The sequence below is a fragment of the Varanus komodoensis genome, unplaced genomic scaffold (genome assembly GCF_004798865.1).
Source record: "Varanus komodoensis strain SLA01 unplaced genomic scaffold, ASM479886v1 scaffold17, whole genome shotgun sequence".
Classification (NCBI taxonomy): Eukaryota; Metazoa; Chordata; class Lepidosauria; order Squamata; family Varanidae; genus Varanus; species Varanus komodoensis.
In genome coordinates this window covers 11,692,791-11,705,046 of record NW_025335505.1, presented here as the reverse complement: position 1 = coordinate 11,705,046, position 12,256 = coordinate 11,692,791, and positions in this window count along the sequence as shown.

Here is a 12,256-nt window from a genome sequence, read left to right as displayed (position 1 = left end):
CCGTCCTTTGGTTTTCTGAAATGTGTGAGCACATCTATTGTATAATGACCTTTACAGCTGAAGCAATTCATGCTGCAGTCCTGCACACACAAGGAAGTACCTCACATTGAACAGAGGAGAACCAAAGAATTTCTTGCAAATAGCAGTGTATACCTATGCACACCTATTTGGTTTTCCAAAGATATATGGAAACACATAAGACTGTGAGAAGTTTTATATTGGTAAACATTAGGATAGATCTAATTTAAATCCTATTAATGGATTTATTGTAAGTATGATTAAATCTTGATCTATCCAATATCTTTCTTTGTTCTGAATCACTGTATCTATAGTATGGTCCTTCCTTCCTTCCTTCTGTGGATATTTAGAGGCAATGTCAATTAGGGGTGTATAGGGTTTATCCAGGTGCCATTTTCCCCTTTTCTTTTTTGGCCTTTTTTCCTTTCTTTTTTATTGTATTTTAATGCATTTTAATGTTGTTTGAACTAATTTTTAAAACTTTAAAAAAAAAATTCAAAAATTTTTGAACTGCCCAGAAAGCTTGGGCTACAGGAAGTATAGAATCATAATAAATAATAATTATGTCTTATTTCTTATGTGAATTTGCCCTGATTTCACCTTCAATATGAACATGAACACAGCTGCTTTTTTCAAAGTGCATTTTTTCAAATTTTTGAAAATGCATTTTTTTCACAAAATATGTATATTCATGATTTAGCCTACAGGGGGTAGTATGAATTTGATTGTGTATTTTTTAAAAAGTGCACTTTTCCCATTCAAAATGAAGCAGGCAACAACTATGAAACATGGGAATGAGAAGATTAAGACAGAGTTTATAGAATCTCACCAATCATAAGCATCCTAATGTCAGGAAGCCCGTGCATGCCTCATGTTACTAGCATTTGAACTTCCATTGTTCAAAGTTTAGGAAAAGTGGGCAGATTTCAAAGGTGCATACAATATACACATTACTTTGAATTAAGTCTATTTCACTAAGCACACACAGAATGCCTTTTTCTTCATGATGCAGTAGTCCTAGATATCCACCTAGTGGGTTTTAGGACTTTCAGGGGCATGGAGCTCTTGCAGTATCTCTGCTTTTAAGTAATTTAAAGAAATGTTTAATAGTAGCAATTTGCTACCACAGTAGCCGCTTGACCCGGCGGTCTGGAAGCCACCACTGTTCTGATCATCTACTTTCCCTGCTTTATCACCTTGCTCCATAGTCTGAATAGTGGGATGGAAAGCGGATGGTGAGTCAAAGGATTCCCAGGGGAAAGAGCAAGATTGTATCAAGGAGCTTTCAAACATAAAAGTTGACTGCCAGCCATCAGTGTTGTTCTTGTGAATTATGAACCAGGCTGTGCTCCCCCGCCCCCCCAGAATCACAAACGCATAAGACAGTTTATGATTTTTTTCCAGTTTCACAAATTCCAGTTTATTGCTTTTCCAGTGTCACAAAACAATTAAAATTCAGCATATTATTTTTCCAGAATTGCAAAACTATAAGCTACAATAAAAAATAACTATATATTCTCTCCTATGCTTCCCATATATAAACAAGTTTATATACCAAATCTGATCTGGATACCCAAAGCAAATGAAGAAATAGTAATAAACACTTTCTCTCCACCTCTTTCTTATTCCTTTTCCTGCTAATTTCCAAGGTGTGATTGGTTGGCTTGGCTGAGTCAATGAATTGGTCAACAATTTTCCCTTGAGTGACCATCTCATCACCCAGTAGGGCCCTTGCCTTGAAGAAGGAAGGAACATTCTTTCATTCACCATCTCGGGTAAAGAATTTATCCTAATAAATTGTGCTGTTCGTTTGTTTGTCTGTTTCTTTGTTTTTGCTGATGTAGGGCAACACACCCCGCTGGGCAGCCTTGAAAAGCTCTGCCTATATGTATGTCCATGTGCATGCATGGATCCTAAACAAAAATCCTAAAAATGATGTTGCTACATCAGACCAGGAGAATCTGGCAGTGTAATATTAGCAGCAACAGCCAGCCACTGTAACGTGAAGCCAATGGTAGCACAGCACTTCTTTTTTTTAAAGTACAAGCAGGAACGGGAGAGTAGGAGTGAATGGAACACACAACTGGAAACCAGCCTTGCTTTCTTCTGCTAGTAAAACAGACCTTCTTGCCTAGAATAGGCTTGCTGGCATCACTCATGTGTACATACTCTCAGTGTGGTTACTCACAGTCCGATTTATCTCCTGCACTTACTACTGATTGGGTTCAATGGAAACTTGTTTTACTGTTCTCTCTTACTGCCTATCATAGTCAACGTAGTTTCAATCACATATGGCTGATATGCATTATTTGTCCATAACATACATTGTCGGTCCTTTACTTGTCCAAATCATAACTCTGACACCTCCCTTTCCTTGATTCTTTCCTCTCCTCCAGCTTTCTCCATGTCACAAACCTAGAGCAGAGATGTGCAAGTATGGTCAGCCTCAAAGCAGGAGTCACTTTTTAAAATTAATTTTTATTGTGAGTTGCAAAATTAAAAAACACCACCACCACAACTAAGCAGAACTAATTAGCATGTTACAGTTTAATAGCATGAGATTTTAATGAATCCAGTACAGTGAATATATGTACTACAAACCCTATATATTGTATGCATACCAAAAATTACTATTATTCCTAGGGGTGTGTGTGGGTGTGTGTGTGTGTATAGAGAGAGAAACTTCAGCAAAGGTAACCCAGATATCCATAAATTTATCCATTCCCAAATTACACATAAAGATCAACTGTTCAAAAATTTTTTAAAGTATCAACTCTTCAGCCCATGGTTAGCCAAGGTAGCGGTTTGTCTTTCCAGTGTTGGTATTTTAGCTTTCAAAGAGGTATAGATAATCCATTTACACTGAACTTGTGTTCTGATCCAGTGTTGTAAGCCACTCTGGAGATTCCCAATGTTGGAGCATAAGAGGGGATAAATGTAACAAGAAAAAAAAAATCAGCGTAATCAATGGGTGAAGAATTGACTTTCCAATTTGATAAATGTGAAAAAGACTGTATTCATATCTGAAGTCTTTTAATTTGGTTTAGGTTATGTGGCTTTAAATCATCTGACATCAGGGTTTTAAAAAAAAGGTTTTAGCGTTTTTTTGTAATAACTAGCCTGAATAATGAAATCTCTTTGGTCTAGCTTTCATTTTATTAAATTATTGAGTCTTGCAAAAGATGAAATATTGCTACTTAAAGATTTGCTGAGTGTTATACATAAGAATTACTGCATGGAACACAATACCTTGCTGAAAAGGGATTTTTATGTCTCTCTCTTTCTTGGTTGCCAAAGGCAGCCTTCAATTTTGGAACAAATTTATTTTCTCATCTGCAGTTCTTCATATGTCTAAAAGAAATGGTAATTATGGAATCAGAAAATTCATTCTTCTGTTTCTGACTGTCATGGATCATGAATGTGTCCACTGAGAAAATCTACTTCTCCTTTGCTGTTCCAATGTGATTTTTGTACCTCACAAGAAGGATAGTAAGGACACTCACTTAGAACAGTGGGGTCAGTGCTTACTGGGGATTTCATACTGGTACTTTTCCATTAACAGGAGTGTCATCTGCCACTTCCTCCTGGCACTTCCCTGTTTCTTCTGAGATTAGCTGCAGCCCTCCTGATTCCTGGGGAAATGAGTACTCCTAGCAGCAAAATACACATTGTTCCTTGCTGTAATGCAAAGTATTTTGGAATAAGTTTGTCTTGAATGACCTTTACAAAAACCTACTGTTGATGGAATGCAACCTGGAAGAGATTGGTAGTTGATGTGAATCAGCACAGTGCTTTGATTTTTTAGACTTTCTTTGGGGACATGGCACTCGTACATTTTATCAGTGTGTAACTGATAAAATACCATTTGTGAAAGCCACCCAAGTCAGAAAGAAGATCTCATTGCAATTCCATTTATTTCAAGTCTTTTACTGGAGTAGCATGCAAGAAAGTACTCATGGAAAAAAAGCAGAGAATACTTGAGGTGTATATGTACAGGGATGTGGGGTGCTTTCAGACACACTTTTTAATATGTGATCACCCTCTCATTTACATTATTTTATGAGGGTTCCACTTGTAAGCTTCCATTTTTCCATTCTGTTTCTTTCCATGTTTTTCTTTCCATACAAAAGTCTAATAAGGAAGAAAAGACAGAATGGAGTCACATCTTTTGACCAATAACACTTGGAGTTATTCATCTGGAATGCACCTTGCATCAAGTAAGAACAATGATTTTGTCTAGGGTTCGACCCAAACAAAATACGATGTCATTCATGGAAATTGAGACTGTGTGTGTGGCTCTTAAAAACTAAAGACAGCCAGTGTAGGGGAGCGGTTAAGGTTGCTGGAAAGGAATTCAGCAGGTGTGTGTTCTAGTACTCACTCAACCATGAAGCTCATTGGGTGACTTTGGGTCACCCATGAACTCTCAGCCTAAAATACTTCACAGGGTTGTTGTTGTGAGGATAAAAGGGAGTAGGCTAGAACTCTGAAAGCCATCTTGGGTTTCTTGTGGGAAGGAGAAAGGCAGGGAAAAAATGCAATGTACTACTACTGCTATTACTACTACCACTTTTTAAGTGGCTGGTACAGAGAGGGCCGATACAGATGGGAAACTCACTGGGGATAGAGAGAGGAACTTGCTGGACTTGCATGGACAGATCATGGCGTTTTAGCCACTCACCCTTTTTTCCTGGTATAATCCAAATCTCAATTGTCCCGTGCCTCCTGCTTGCATTGGTGGAAAAGTATCCCTTGCTTCCCCCTAATGCAAATACTGAGTGCACAGAGGGGCTGATTTGGATTTGGAGCACAGTAGAGACGGCAGCAAAATGTTAAAGAGCCAATCATCTTGATCAGGGCCCTGCACTTGCCATTTACTTTTTTAAAAATTATGCTTCTAATTACTAGTTTGTATGAATCTGGCTCAGTTTGGCTCTTTGTTGACTAGTTAAGCATCCCATTTTTATGTTTATGGGTTCCAACGGTCCCAGTGCAGAGGAACACAACATAATGTTCCCCTCAGAAAGTTCTATCAGGTCGGTTTCATTTTTTTCATGCCCAGGACATGAAGAAAATGCTGACACAGCACCAACACCGTGAATTTGTGCCACTGGTGGAGTGTGATGGCTTTTTTTTTACCTGTATGACAGCCTACTATTCTTAAAATATCTTCTACTTTAATAAATAATATAGAGGAACATTTAATGTTTCCAAGAAAAGCATGGAACAAAATGACCTCTTGTCCTAATTGAGGGATTTGCCTCAGATGATCCTTGGTGGTTGGAAGCAAGTGTGATGTTTATTGCGATGTACTTTATGTTGCTGAAGTTCTAAGAATCAGTGAAGGCAAAGCACAAAAAGGTGAACCTTGGGTTGTGGCAAGTTTTGATGGAACCAAGTAGGCATAAGTAAGCCACAATATATGATTAGCTTAGGCTATTTGATCTTTCCTTCTGGTCAAAATTACAGGGCATCTCAGATGTGTGCTCTCTGTTCCATTCTTAAGTTGAAAAATCAACTTAATGGCCACTTGTGAGTGTACACAGTTGGCTCATATCCATGCCACTCAGAATAGGATGTCAGTTAAAGAGTTTTACTGCTTCTATGAGATATCTTAAGTGAGCATATATTGCAATATAAATATATACCATTGCAAGTGATTTGGGAGTATTGCTCCTTGTGTTTGGGTAGTCAGAGGAGGAAGGGAAAATACTTACAATATTAAAGGACAGAATGTTTGCAGCCAATGATGTAAATACTGCTTCATATCAAATTGTTTTCAGATCATTCATCCTTTTTAATTTCTTCTCTCTCTGGGCTTGGGATATGGCTTGTCACTTTCTCCTTGGGTATAGTTGCTCTGTTTGTGGCACCAGTATATATATCTGTCTGAGGATCTTGGCCTGTTTAGGGTCACCAGTTGTCATGCACTTGGAAGGAAAATAGAAGGCAAGCTGTTGTTCAGTGAGGGCTTCATATTTGTGGATTACTACATGCCTTACATTGGCCATGTACAGTTTATTTAGGGTGCAGTCCTATGCATACCTACCTAGCTATAAATTCCTTTGACCTTCTCTTGGAAGAAAATCTTAATGTGGTGAGGGGGTTTGAGAGGATCACAGAAGCCCAGAGCAATGCTACCAATAGGCAAGACTTTCTCATTAGCCTGGTCTCCTATCAGGGTGACCCAAGGTGGAACGGTCAAAGCTGAAACACCAAACAAAGATGCATCAACCCTCTTAAAGAGCAACAGCCTCGTCAGCAGAAGAGAATGGATGTCTCTATTCATGGTGGGGGTGATGGAACTCCTGAATGGCACTACTGGGAAGCAATGATGAGGCTCTTTCTCAAAGAATGGCAGTGATGTTCAAGTTAACTCTGGTGTAACCCTATAGTGAAACAATCCAAAATGATCAAAGAGACAGTGTCAGAAGATCAGAAGGCACTCAACCAGCTACTGGGAAGAACGAAGGACAAGTAGTATAAGTTCTTAATTGATCACTTCTAACTATGAGCCTTTTGCAATTTTGCCTCGAAGACTCCTGTTATTAGTGGTTATTAGTTTGATGGGCAATCACACCGACAAGCCGTCTAAAGATGAAAGTGATGGACAGCCTAGAAATGTCCTAAATAAATAAATAAAACAACTTTCTTGATCATACCTGGTGGATACACCTAAATGGAACAAGGTATTTGGAGGATTAGTAGAAAAGGACAAACTTCACCCATTGTTATTCTTTAGATGGTTCATTGTTCACAATTATTTAAATCGTATTTGGCATAAAAAGGAGGAAAACTTTCACTGCATTATATAGAAATTATGATGGTCCTATTATGTTTGATCTCAGAGAGACCAGTTTTAATGCAGTTTTGAAAGTTACTTCCACTCAGCTCCAACACTAAGACATAATGCAGTTGAACTCCTAGTACTGACTGTTCAAATAAATACCATTTTAAAAATATACAACATATCATGGTGGTATCATTAACAGAGTCTACTGTGCATTAAAGGTTCAGTGAAACTCTCAGAGGGAAACGACCATTATTCTTATATTGATTTGTATTTATGGCATGCATCCTGGAGGATACAAACGAGTACCTCTCCTAGAAATCGCTATAGCATCATAGTATCTTGTGTGCTTTTCTGGTCTCCTATTAAGAGTATTACTGGATACTTATTCATTATATTTATATCCCACCCTTTTCCTGCAAGGAATATAAGGAAGCTTACAAAATACTCATCTCCTCTTCATTTTATCCTTACAGTAACCCTGTGAGTGGGGTGGGCTAGGCTAGGCTAAGAGTCAATGCCTGTCCCAGAGCCACCCGGTGGATTCTATGGCTGAGTGACAATTGGAATCCACAGCTCCTGGTCCCAGTCCAACACTCTAACTATTGCACTACAGTGCTGAATACATTTCAAAATGTATTCTCAGTCTCTTATTAGTTCTCAATGTGTAAGATTCTCCTGCTCCAGTTACCTCAATCTTGTGACATTACACCTCTGCTATCCATCATCTCCTTCCTCTACAGCTGACTGCCAAGTCGGTCTCTAGCTCATAAGGCACCTTTCTGTTTGTAAGGCAGAGGGTACCTCAAAGCTTATCCAGGACGTCTCATTGTAAAAATCAGAATGGTGGGCAAATGTTCCTGAAAGACAGATATCCAAGTGACACACACACACACACACAATAGAAATTGATAAGTTCAGTCCATTATACTTCATGTTGTTCATATTCTGAAGCATGCCTACCAGAGAGAAAGAATGAATAATTGTGATCTATATCAATCTGCTTCAGACTATTCTTTGTGCTGTATTTACTGCTCTCTGAATAATAAATGGGTATATAAGGAGATCATCACAGAACACAGAAATGGAGGAATTGTAGGCTGAGCTTAGTTTGAATATTTCTTTTTCATATTCTTCCTGAAAGCTGGAAAGGTAGAAAGATGCTGCTCTTCCTAGAGCTGTGACATAAAAGAGTGAACAGGAAAGCTATCACCAAGTCCAACATGGTGTCATAGCAAAGGAGCGTCTCTGTTTTCATGAATCTTTAAATGGAAACATAATCACTGTCTTCTGCTCATGTAGCTCACTAACCCACAATCAGTCACAGATGTGCGTTTCATCAACTGAACAATTACTTGCACAGTTGATTTTCCCTGCAGAAGTATAGTGGTGACTCACTATAAGAGGTAAATTGTACTCAGGACATTGCATGAATAAAGGAACAGCAACTTGGCCGTTCTTTAGTCTATGTATATTCAGGAACTTAAATCTTGATAAATGTTTGCTGCATCACACGGGTCCAGCATATCTCTTTATCTATCTAATTTTCATTAGGAGCACCACACAGAAGCAGAGTTCAATCTTTCCAGGGACTGATTAAAAATTCACCCACCCCACATCCCTTGCAATTAAAAAATTATGTTAACAGGCTTTCTGATTATGCATTTAATGTCAGTTCTAATTGATCCCTATGTCAGCTTGAATGGTGTTGTCCAATATAATCAGCTTTAACTGAGAATTTGATGCACTGGACTGGTTAACCAGTGTGATATGGTGGTCAGAGTGTTGGACTGGGGAAATCCCACTCAGCTATGAAGCTTAATGGATGAATTTGGGCCAGGCACAGACTCTTGGGATGGTGGTTGTGAGGATAAAATGGCAGAATAGACATGCAATGCCATCATCATCATCACCACCATTGTTTCAGAAAGGATGAACTGTGTTTTAAAAAACAATAGCAGGGTAAACAGTTTACAAATACCTTGACTTCAATCAATTTAATACTATAGTATTGTAGCATTCGAACCATCTGGGAAAATGCATTCCCAACACTATCTGTCCCTTCTTGCCTTATGAAAGCCACGTCAACATTATGAAAGCTCATAAAAGTAAACTTTGAGTTTCAAAGAAGAGGGGCTCCAGACAGTCTGGATCTTCAGGAAGACAATAGCATGAAGCAAGCATGCTCCTCTTCCTCCCCCTTCACACTTTTCGCTGCCATAATTGCTGGTGCTCCAGAGAGCTTGTTTATAAATGGATCGTCTATCTGCATTGCAGTTCTCCTCAATGGATTTTAATGGTAAATTACATTTGGCAGGGGCAGGGGTGGAGAGAAGAATAAAATAAAGGAAAATAACTAAGGCAAGTTTGTAGATCAGAAATGTCCTTGCCAGGCACAGTAAGAGGGAGAACAACAGCTTTCCCTATCCTGAAGAATTTAGACCATGCACCTGGAACCTGGATCAAGACTGGATCGTACAGTCAGAGATTTCTCACACTACCAAGGAAGAATAATTTCATGGTGGGGGTGTGTGGGTGTGGTCCTCCACATGTGTTGGCCTACAACTCCCACAATGCCTCACCATTGGTTATACTGGGTAGGGTAGGCCTAGATTAATTCAGCGACTCTTGGCTCCTGGCAAATACCACTTGTATTTTGCACATATTTGCAGCTTTGCATGCTCATGTTTATTCCATTCATAATTTAGGTTTTCAGATATGTAACCATAGGGAACCATCTCAAATAAACTGGACATGGTCATATTATTTTAAATAAAAGCCCTAACATGTTCTCCCCCAAATATTTCCTTACAGAAGGTTGTTTCTAGCCTTTCTAAATAGGTATTGGAAAGACCACTGTCTGAACCCCTAAAGAGCTGATGCTAAGTACTATAGCCAGTACTGAACTTGATGGGTGATTGGCATGACTCATTATAATGCGTTATAGCTCATAGCTTCGGTTTTGTATTGCAACTTTTAATACTGAGCAATGAAGCATCTGGGGTAATTACCTGTCTGGGTTGTTAAATATTTAACAATTTCTAATTTCTATGACTGTTAGCAAGTTCTTTTGGAGAGGTTTCTAACATAGTTCCAGAATTTTCTACTTTAAAGCAAAAAATAAGAGAGAGAGAGAGAGAGAGAGAGAGAGAGAGAGAGACACGCTGTAGTTAACATAAAGATAATATTAAACCAAATCTTTTTTGCAGCATAAGGCCTCTGTGGTAGATATATGAATCCTGAAAAGGATGTGGTTCTCTAATAGGAAGTGCATTATGTCCTTGAATAAAGTCAAACAAATTTTATTATTTTTACATTAATAAAGAGCCTGAACTTCCGGCAATTGTAATGAGTACTTCAGGTAGATTAGATATGAGTAGCTTTTTTGATGAATCAGCTAATAACCGTCTTAGATTAGATGATGATATACTTCATTATCTTGAGGTTTTCAAAAGCTGTAATCAGGATCTGGCTTCATCCATTAACTTTGCTTAGGGCTGCTTTGTCCTGTTAGCAGTAGAATTTCCTAGATGCTTTTGAAAGCTCTACCTCCACATCTTCTCATATGATGCAGTCTGGTAGGTGTCTAGCCACAGTTGGTTGTTATGCTATCTTAACTAAGTCAACTCCTTCTATGGTACCTTGTTATTTTCAGATAAGCCAGTCTGAGCTGGTGTAAGGTTTGTCTTATCCACAGTAAGATGTTGTATCATCTGCAACCAATCCCACCATGGGTAAAGTGATGTGGTGAACCAAAAGCACCCTCCTCCCCTGCAAGTCTTGATAATCCACCCATGCTGCTGCCAGTGACTGTTCGTCTGTCTTTAATGTTTATGCTCCACATATGCTCATTTTTTCATTTAAAAAAATCTATTTACATTTGCATAAAAGTGGAGCTACACACTCCTGCTAGTCAAACACAGAACACTTTGCCTAGACAGTGTCCAGGGAAGGTATCTGCTGCCAGGGTGCATCAGGTACCAGCCTTGGATATTAACTCCAAAAGTTAATATATTTTTCACTTTGCCTTCCTGTTACAGCTCAAAAGTTGAGTTGTCAAAGAAAACAAAGATACAAAGGGTATTCGCTTGCAAAAAAGAGGGTGGATTTACCACTTCTTTATGGTGAGATCTTCTTTTTATTTTCTTTCTTTATTTACATATATTTATAGACCTATAATTGCTGAGGCCTTCCTAGGTGGCTGACTGTCCTTATGGTGATGCACATTTTCTTGAAAAGGGTGTGTGTTGCACTTTTGCACTTTCCTAAGCAGTTAGCATTTCAGGAAAAAATGCAAAATGAGCAGTAGTCTGAGGACTTCTGATGGAGGGGGGAGCAAATGTAAATCTTGCCACCTCTTTTTGAAAACATTGGTTTCCCTTGACAGTTCACCTTTTGGCAGCTCCCAGGAGAAAGCAAAGCTGAATTCCCCCTCCACACTTTGGTTCCTCTTTGGGTTAGTGTCTGGGCATCAGTGGCTCCCGCACTTTGAAAGCAATACTTGCTCACCCTGTATTTATTTCTTCTTTTTATTTGTGGAAGTGAAAGCCATTATACTTGCACGAGTCCAAACAGAAGTTTAAAAAAAATCCGGAATATTTGGAATGCAATTTATCTTTGTTCCATTTAATTGTGTGACCGGTCAGTGAGAGTCCCTCCAGTGTGTTGCTTGGAGTGTTGCTTCACTTCAGAGAAACTGTCACCAGCTGTCACTTCACAATAAATGATCTCTGAAAAAAGAAAAGTTTAAAAGGGAAAAAAGCCATGGTGGGCTCGTGATCATGGCAAGGAAAGGAGCGAAGGTGCTTAGCAGGTGCATTGTGGGTTGTTTTGTGCACAGCCAACCACTGTGGCTCATTACCAGGTTAGGTTAGCATGATGTGCAAACCTGACATGCACCCACACATATAATATCGCTTTCTGCTTGTTTCTACAAGAGGTTTCACTTTTCATCATTATAAACCCTGAGGATGAAGTGCTTGTAAATTGTCCCTTTTGAAGCAAAGGCACACACAGCTGATATTGCAGCTACCTGTGGTAGTATCAGCATCCTACTTTGTTGCCAGACTACTTGGCTAGGAGGAACCAGAGAATCTTTTTACCAGGTTTTCAAAGAAGATTTAGTGAGGACTTTTAAGATATAAGGTATCTGGCTTCTGCATGAAAGGATGTAGCAGCTGATGCATCTAATCAATTCCAGCCAGTACTATGTTATAAATCCAAGTGCTTTTTGACATCTGCTCTAGTGTACTGTCTACTTTGCTAGGGACCTAACCAATACCACACAAACAAATAGTAAGCAATTTTGTATGAGCATTTAAAAGGTGCTTTCCAACTTCCTGTTCTCTTATTGCAGACACAGATAATGTATTCATACTTGCCAGGTGACCAGAGAGTTTTTAAAAATGCACCTGAATAGATTTAAGTAAATGGGATTGTATTGAGTCA